Source organism: Brachyistius frenatus, unplaced genomic scaffold, assembly GCF_029030835.1.
Source record: "Brachyistius frenatus isolate BFR_SWC_R1_liver_20210118 unplaced genomic scaffold, ASM2903083v1 Contig_584, whole genome shotgun sequence".
NCBI lineage: Eukaryota > Metazoa > Chordata > Actinopteri > Embiotocidae > Brachyistius > Brachyistius frenatus.
This window is the reverse complement of record NW_027211183.1, coordinates 6,161-15,531: the sequence shown is the minus strand read 5'-3', so window position 1 is coordinate 15,531 and position 9,371 is coordinate 6,161. Positions and strand designations below refer to the sequence as shown.

The following is a 9,371-nucleotide window of genomic DNA, read 5'->3' as shown; positions in this document are numbered from 1 at the left end:
AGATGACGGAGGGTGTTAGAGATGACGGAGGGTGTTAGAGATGAAGGATGGTGTGAGAGATGACGGAGGGAGTTAGAGGGTGTTAGAGATGAAGGATGGTGTGAGAGATGACGGAGGGAGTTAGAGGGTGTTAGAGATGACGGAGGCTGTCAGAGATTCCGGGGGGGTGGAGATGATGGAGGGTGTTAGACTTGACGGATGTTGTGAGAGAAGATGGAGGGTGTTAGATATGACTGAAGTTGATAGAGAGGGTTAGACTTGACAGAGGGTGTTAGAGATGATGGAGGCTGGTAGAGATGACGGAGGGTGTTAGAGATGAAGGATGGTGTGAGAGATGACGGAGGGAGTTAGAGGGTGTCAGAGATTATGGAGGCTGTTAGAGATGATGTAGGGTGTTCGAGGTGATGGAGGTGTTAAGGATGACATGTTTTTGCAGGGTGTTAGAGATGACGAAGGTTTTCAGAAGGTGTTAGAGATGACGGAGGGTGTTAGAGATGATGGTGGGTGTTAGAGATGATGAAGGGTGTTAAAGATGACGGAGGGTGTTAGAGATGATGAAGGGTGTTAGAAGGGGTTAGAGATGATGGAGGGTGTTAAAGATGACGGAGAGTGTTAGAGATGATGGCGGGTGTTAGAGATGATGAAGGGTGTTAGAAGGGGTTAGAGATGATGGAGGGTGTTAAAGATGACGGAGGGTGTTAGAGATGACGTAGGGTGATAGAGGTGATGGAGGTGTTAAGGATGATGGAGGGTGTTACAGATGAGGGAGGTTTTTAGAGGGTTTTAGAGGTGAACGGAGGTTTTTAGAGGGTGTCAGAGATTATGGAGGCTGTTAGATATGATGTAGGGTGTTAGAGGTGATGGAGGTGTGAAGGATGAAAGATGTTTTTATTAGGTGTTAGAGATGACAAAGTTTTTCAGAAGGTGTTAAAGATAACGGAGGGTGATAGAGGGTGTTAGAGATGACAGAGGATGCTAGAGATGACGGAGATTTGTCGAGGGTGTTAGACTTGACGGAGAGTGTTAGAGATGATGGAGGGTGTTGCAGATGATGGAGGTTTTTAGAGGTTTTTAGAGATTATGGAGGCTGTTAGATATGACGAGGGGGGTGTTAGACATGAATTGTTGTGTTAGAGATGACGGTGGGTGTTAGAGGGTGTTAGAGATGACAGAAGGTGTTAGAGATGATGCAGATTGTCAGAGATGACGTAGGGTGTTAGAGGTGAGGGAGGTTGTGAAGGATGATAGATGTTTTTATAGGGTGTCAGAGATGACAAAGTTTTTCAGAAGGTGGTAAAGATGGCGGAGGGTGATAGAGGGTGTAAGAGATGACGGAGGCTGTTAGAGATGACGGAGTGTTTTAGAGGGTGTTAGAGATGACGGAGAATTGTTGAGGGTATTAGACTTAACGGAGGGTGTTAGAGATGACGAGGGGGGTGTTAGAGATGAAGTGTGGTGTTAGAGATGACGGTGGGTGTTAGAGGGTGATAGAGATGACGGCGATTGTTGGATGGTGTTAGAGATGATGGATGGTGTTAGGGATGATGGAGGGTGTTAGAGAAGATGGAGGGTGTTAGATATGACTGAAGTTGATAGAGAGGGTTAGACTTGACAGAGGGTGTTAGAGATGATGGAGGCTGGTAGAGATGACGGAGGATGTTAGAGGGTGTTAGAGGTGGTGGAGTGTGTTAGACTTGACAGAGGTTGTAAGAGGGCGTCAGAGATTATGGAGGGTGTTAGAGATGACGGAGGGTGTTATCGATAATGGAGGTTGTTAGACATGATGTAGGGTGTTAGAGGTGATGGAGGTGTAAAGGATGGAGGTTGTTAGATGGTGAAAGAGATGACGGAGGGTGTTAGAGATGAAGGAGGGTGTTAGAGGTGAAGGAGGGGGTTAGAGAATATGGAATGTGTTAGATTTGGCGGAGGTTTTTCGAGGGTGTTAGACTTGACGGAGTCTGTTAGAGATGATGGAGGTTGTTAGAGATGATGGAGGGTGTTACATATGACGGACGTTTTTTGAGGGTGTTAGACTTGACGGAGGGTGTTAGAGATGACCGAGGTTCTTAGAGGGTATTAGATATTATGGAGGGTGTTAAAGATGACAGAAATTTTTACAGGGTGTTAAAGATGACGGAGGCTGTTAGAGATGACGGAGTGTTTTAGACGGTGTTAGAGATGACGGACGGTGTTAGAGATGACGGACATTTGTTGAGGGTGTTAGACTTGACGGAGGGTGTTAGAGATGATGGACGGTGTTAAAGATGACAGAGATGTTTAGAGGGTGTTAGAGATGACGGAGGCTTTCAGAGATGACGTGGGGTGTTAGAGATGATGGATGGTGTTAGTGATGACGGAGGGTGTGAGAGATGATGGAGGTTTTTTGAGGGTGTTAGAGACGACGAAAGGTGTTAGAGAAGATGGAGGCTGTTAGAGATTACGAAGGAGGTGTTAGACATGAATTGTGGTGTTAGAGATGACGGAAGGTGTTAGAGGGTGGAAGAGATTATGCAGATTGACAGAGATGATGTAGGGTGTCAGTGGTGATGGAGGTTGTGAAGGATGATAGATGTTTTTATAGGGTGTTAGAGATGACGAAGTTTTTCAGAACGTGGTAAAGATGACGGAGGGTGATAGAGGGTGTAAGAGATGACGGAGGCTGTTAGAGATGACGGAGTGTTTTAGAGGGTGTTAGAGATGACGGAGAATTGTTGAGGGTGTTAGACTTGACGGAGGGTGTTAGAGATGATGGAGGGTGTTGGAGATGATGGAGGTTTTTAGAGGGTTTTAGAGATTATGGAGGCTGTTCGAGATGACGAGGGGGGTGTTAGAGATTAAGTGTGGTGTTAGAGATGACGGTGGGTGTTACAGGGTGTTAGAGATGATGTAGATTGTCAGAGATGATGGAGGGTGTTTGAGATGATGGAGATTGTTGGAGGGTGTTAGTGATGACGGAAGGTGTTAGAGGTGATGGAGGTGTTAAGAGATGACGGATGTTTTTAGAGGGTGTTAGAGATGATGGAGGCTGTTAGAGATGACAGAGGGTATTAGGGGATGTTATAGACGATGGAGGGTGTTTAATGGTGTTTGTAATGACAGAGAGTTTTGGAGGGTGTTGGAGATGACGAGGGTGTCAGAGATGACGGAGGTTTTTAGAGGGTGTCAGAGATTACGGAGAATGTCAAAGATGATGGAGGGTGTGAGAGGGTGTGAGAGATGACGGAGATTTGTGGAGGGTGATCGAGATGACGGAGGGTGTTAGAGATGACGGCGATTGTTAGATGGTTTTAGAGATGATGGAGGGTGTTAGAGAAGATGGAATGTGTTAGATTTGGCGGAGGTTTTTCGAGGGTGTTAGACTTGACGGAGTCTGTTAAAGATTATGGAGGTTGTTAGAGATGTAGGAGGGTGTTACATATGACGGAGGGTGTTAGAGATGACCGAGGTTCTTAGAGGGTGTTAAAGATGATAGAGGTTTGTAGAGGGTGTTAAAGATGATGGAGGTTGTTAGAAGGATGTCAGAGATTATGAAGGGTGTTAGAGATGATGGAGGCTGTTAGAGATGACGGAGGGTGTTAGAGATTGTTAGAGATGATGGAGGCTGTTAGAGATGATGGTGGGTGTTAAAGGGTGTTAGAGATGACAGAGAGTGTTAGACGGTGTTAAAGATGACGGAGGGTGTTAGAGATGATGGAGGTTGTTAGAGATGATGTAGGGTGTTAGACGTGATGGAGGTGTTAAGGATGACGGATGTTTTTATTGGGTGTTAGAGATGACGAAGGTTTTCAGAAGGTGTCAGAGATGATGGAGGGTGTTAGAGATGATGGAGGTTGTTAAAGAGTGTTAGAGATGACGGAGGGTATTAGAGATAATTGAGGTTGTTAGACATGATGTAGGGTGTTAGAGGTGATGGAGGTGTTAAGGATGACGGTTGTTTTTATTGTGTGTTAGAGATGACGAAGGTTTTCAGAAGGTGTAAGAGATGACGAAGGTTTTTAGAGGGTGTTACAGATGACGGAGGGTGTTAGAGATGACCGAGGTTCTTAGAGGGTGTTAGAGATTATTGAGGGTGTTAGAGATGACGTTAGAGGGTGTTATGGAGGGTGTTAGAGATGATGGAGGCTGTTAGAGATGATGGAGGGTGTTAGAGATGATGGAGGGTGTTAGAGATGATGGGTGTTAGGTTGTTAGAGATGACAGGATGACAGATGTTTTTTCAGGGTGTTAGAGATGACGAAGGTTTTCAGAAGGTGTTAGAGATGACGGAGGCTGGTAGAGATGACGGGGGGTGTCTGAGATGAAGGATGGTGTTAGAGATGACAAAGGGTGTTAGAGGGTGTAAGAGATGACGGAGGCTGTTAGAGATGAAGGAGTGTTTTAGACGGTGTTAGAGATGACGGACATTTGTTGAGGGTGTTAGACTTGACGGAGGGTTTTAGAGATGATGGAGGTTTTAAGATGGTGTTAGAGATGACGGAGGCTGTCAGAGATGACGGGGGGTGTTAGAGATGATGGATGGTGTTAGGGATGACGGACGGTGTTAGAGAAGATGGAGGGTGTTAGATATGACTGAAGTTGATAGAGAGGGTTAGACTTGACAGAGGGTGTTAGAGATGATGGAGGCTGGTAGAGATGACGGAGGATGTTAGAGGGTGTTAGAGGTGGTGGAGTGTGTTAGACTTGACAGAGGTTGTAAGAGGGCGTCAGAGATTATGGAGGGTGTTAGAGATGACGGAGGGTGTTATCGATAATGGAGGTTGTTAGACATGATGTAGGGTGTTAGAGGTGATGGAGGTGTAAAGGATGGAGGTTGTTAGATGGTGTAAGAGATGACGGAGGGTGTTAGAGATGAAGGAGGGTGTTAGAGGTGAAGGAGGGTGTTAGAGAATATGGAATGTGTTAGATTTGGCGGAGGTTTTTCGAGGGTGTTAGACTTGACGGAGTCTGTTAGAGATGATGGAGGTTGTTAGAGATGATGGAGGGTGTTACATATGACGGACGTTTTTTGATGGTGTTAGAGTTGACGGAGATTGTTAGAGATGACCGAGGTTCTTAGAGGGTATTAGATATTATGGAGGGTGTTAAAGATGACAGAAGTTTTTACAGGGTGTTAAAGATGATGGAGGCTGTTAGAGATGACGGAGGGTGTTAGAGATGATGGAGGCTGTTAGAGATGACGGACATTTGTTGAGGGTGTTAGACTTGACGGAGGGTGTTAGAGATGATGGAGGGTGTTAAAGATGACGGAGGTGTTTAGAGGGTGTTAGAGATGACGGAGGCTGTCAGAGATGACGTGGGGTGTTAGAGATGATGGATGGTGTTAGAGATGACGGAGGGTGTGAGAGATGATGGAGGTTTTTTGAGGGTGTTAGAGACGACGAAAGGTGTTAGAGAAGATGGAGGCTGTTAGAGATTACGAGGGAGGTGTTAGACATGAATTGTGGTGTCAGAGATGACGTGGGGTGTTAGAGATGATGGATGGTGTTAGGGATGACGGAGGGTGTGAGAGATGATCAAGGTTTTTTGAGGGTGTTAGAGACGACGAAAGGTGTTAGAGAAGATGGAGGCTGTTAGAGATTACGAGGGAGGTGTTAGACATGAATTGTGGTGTTAGAGGGTGGTAGAGATGACGGAGGCTGTCAGAGATTCCGGGGGGGTGGAGATGATGGAGGGTGTTAGACTTGACGGATGGTGTGAGAGAAGATGGAGGGTGTTAGATATGACTGAAGTTGATAGAGAGGGTTAGACTTGACAGAGGGTGTTAGAGATGATGGAGGCTGGTAGAGATGACGGAGGGTGTTAGAGATGAAGGATGGTGTGAGAGATGACGGAGGGAGTTAGAGGGTGTTAGAGATGACGGAGGCTGTCAGAGATTCCGGGGGGTGGAGATGATGGAGGGTGTTAGAGATGACAGAGGTTTTTAGAGGGTGTTAGGTATGACGGAGGCTGTCAGAGATGAAGGGGGGTGTTAGAGATGATGGATGGTGTTAGGGATGACGGACGGTGTTAGAGAAGATGGAGGGTGTTAGATATGACTGAAGTTGATAGAGAGGGTTAGACTTGACAGAGGGTGTTAGAGATGATGGAGGCTGGTAGAGATGACGGAGGATGTTAGAGGGTGCTAGAGGTGGTGGAGTGTGTTAGACTTGACAGAGGTTGTAAGAGGGCGTCAGAGATTATGGAGGGTGTTAGAGATGACGGAGGGTGTTATCGATAATGGAGGTTGTTAGACATGATGTAGGGTGTTAGAGGTGATGGAGGTGTAAAGGATGGAGGTTGTTAGATGGTGTAAGAGATGACGAAGTTTTTCAGAACGTGGTAAAGATGACGGAGGGTGATAGAGGGTGTAAGAGATGACGGAGGCTGTTAGAGATGACGGAGTGTTTTAGAGGGTGTTAGAGATGACGGAGAATTGTTGAGGGTGTTAGACTTGACGGAGGGTGTTAGAGATGATGGAGGGTGTTGGAGATGATGGAGGTTTTTAGAGGGTTTTAGAGATTATGGAGGCTGTTCGAGATGACGAGGGGGGTGTTAGAGATTAAGTGTGGTGTTAGAGATGACGGTGGGTGTTACAGGGTGTTAGAGATGATGTAGATTGTCAGAGATGATGGAGGGTGTTTGAGATGATGGAGATTGGTGGAGGGTGTTAGTGATGACGGAAGGTGTTAGAGGTGATGGAGGTGCCAGAGATGACGGATGTTTTTAGAGGGTGTTAGAGATGATGGAGGCTGTTAGAGATGACGGAGGGTATTAGGGGATGTTATAGACGATGGAGGGTGTTTAATGGTGTTTGTGATGACAGAGAGTTTTTGAGGGTCTTGGAGATGACGAAGGGTGTCAGAGAGGACGGAGGTTTTTAGAGGGTGTAAGAGATGGCGGAGATTGTTAGAGATGATGGAGGGTGTTAGGGATGACGGAGATTTGTAGAGGGTGTTGGAGATGAAGGAGGGTGATAGAGATGACGGCGATTGTTAGATGGTTTTAGAGATGATGGAGGGTGTTAGAGAAGATGGAATGTGTTAGATTTGGCGGAGGTTTTTCGAGGGTGTTAGACTTGACGGAGTCTGTTAGAGATGATGGAGGTTGTTAGAGATGATGGAGGGAGTTACATATGACGGAGGGTGTTAGAGATGACCGAGGTTCTTAGAGGGTGTTAAAGATGATAGAAGTTTTTACAGGTTGTTAAAGATGACGGAGGGTGTTAGAAGGAGTCAGAGATTATGAAGGCTGTTAGAGATGATGGAGGCTGTTAGAGATGACGGAGCGTGTTAGATATGATGGAGGTTGTTAGAGATGATGGAGGCTGTTAGAGATGATGGTGAGTGTTAAAGGGTGTTAGAGATGACAGAGAGTGTTAGAGAAGACGAAGGGTGTTAGAGATGATGGAGATTGTTAGAGATGATGTAGGGTGTTAGACGTGATGGAGGTGTTAAGGATGACGGATGTTTTTATTGGGTGTTAGAGATGACGAAGGTTTTCAGAAGGTGTCAGAAATGATGGAGGGTGTAAGAGATGACGAAGGTTTTTAGAGGGTGATACAGATGACGGATGATGTTAGAGATGATGGAGATTGTTAGAGATGATGTAGGGTGTTAGACGTGATGGAGGTGTTAAGGATGACGGTTGTTTTTATTGTGTGTTAGAGATGACGAAGGTTTTCAGAAGGTGTAAGAGATGACGAAGGTTTTTAGAGGGTGTTACAGATGACGGAGGGTGTTAGAGATGACAGAGATTTTTTCTTAGAGATGACGGAGGTTTTAGAGGGTGTTAGAGATGATGGAGGGTGTTAGAGATGATTAGAGGGTGTTAGAGATTATGGAGGTGTTAGAGATGATGGAGGGTGTTAGAGATGATGGAGGGTGTTAGAGATGATGGAGGGTGTTAGAGATGACAGATGTTTTTAGAGGGTGTTAGAGATGACGAGGTTTTCAGAAGGTGTTAGAGATGACGGAGGCTGGTAGAGATGACGGGGGTGTCTGAGATGAAGGATGGTGTTAGAGATGACAAAGAGTGTTAGAGGGTGTAAGAGATGACGGAGGCTGTTAGAGATGACGGAGTGTTTTAGACGGTGTTAGAGATGACGGAAATTTGTTGAGGGTTTTAGACTTGACAGAGGGTGTTAGAGATGATGGAGGGTGTTAGAGATGACGGAGGGTGTTAGAGATGAAGGATGGTGTGAGAGATGACGGAGGGAGTTAGAGGGTGTTAGACTTGACGGATGGTGTGAGAGAAGATGGAGGGTGTTAGATATGACTGAAGTTGATAGAGAGGGTTAGACTTGACAGAGGGTGTTAGAGATGATGGAGGCTGGTAGAGATGACGGAGGATGTTAGAGGATGCTAGAGGTGGTGGAGTGTGTTAGACTTGACAGAGGTTGTAAGAGGGCGTCAGAGATTATGGAGGGTATTAGAGATGACGGAGGGTGTTATCGATAATGGAGGTTGTTAGACATGATGTAGGGTGTTAGAGGTGATGGAGGTGTAAAGGATGGAGGTTGTTAGATGGTGTAAGAGATGACGGAGGGTGTTAGAGATAAAGGAGGGTGTTAGAGATGAAGGAGGGTGTTAGAGAATATGGAATGTGTTAGATTTGGCGGATGTTTTTCGAGGGTGTTAGACTTGACGGAGTCTGTTAGAGATGATGGAGGTTGTTAGAGATGATGGAGGGTGTTACATATGACGGACGTTTTTTGAGGGTGTTAGACTTGACGGAGGGTGTTAGAGATGACTGAGGTTCTTAGAGGGTATTAGATATTATGGAGGGTGTTAAAGATGACAGAAGTTTTTACAGGGTGTTAAAGACGACGGAGGCTGTTAGAGATGACGGAGTGTTTTAGACGGTGTTAGAGATGATGGACGGTGTTAGAGATGACGGACATTTGTTGAGGGTGTTAGACTTGACGGAGGGTGTTAGAGATGATGGAGGGTGTTAAAGATGACGGAGGTGTTTAGAGGGTGTTAGAGATGACGGAGGCTGTCAGAGATGACGTGGGGTGTTAGAGATGATGGATGGTGTTAGGGATGACGGAGGGTGTGAGAGATGATGGAGGTTTTTAGAGGGTGTTAGAGATGACGAAAGGTGTTAGAGAAGATGGAGGCTGTTAGAGATTACGAGGGAGGTGTTAGACATGAATTGTGGTGTTAGAGATGATGGGGGTGTTAGAGATGATGGATGGTGTTAGGGATGACGGAGGGTGTGAGAGATGATCAAGGTTTTTTGAGGGTGTTAGAGATGACGAAAGGTGTTAGAGATGATGGAGGCTGTTAGAGATTACGGAGGAGGTGTTAGACATGAATTGTGGTGTTAGAGATGACGGAGTGAGATTTATGATGGAGGGTGTTACAGAGATGATGGAGGGTTAGAGATGATGG

At 45.8% G+C, this 9,371-nt stretch overlaps 1 long non-coding RNA gene across 1 annotated transcript; it reads left to right on the top strand.

Annotated features, from left to right (window-relative positions):
- Positions 1-5,312: 5,312 nt before the first annotated feature.
- LOC138614823 (uncharacterized) lies at positions 5,313-9,058 on the top strand. Its single transcript, XR_011310349.1, has 3 exons — positions 5,313-5,354; positions 6,450-6,477; positions 9,030-9,058. It is a non-coding gene; the product is annotated as an uncharacterized lncRNA (long non-coding RNA).
- Positions 9,059-9,371: the final 313 nt, after the last annotated feature.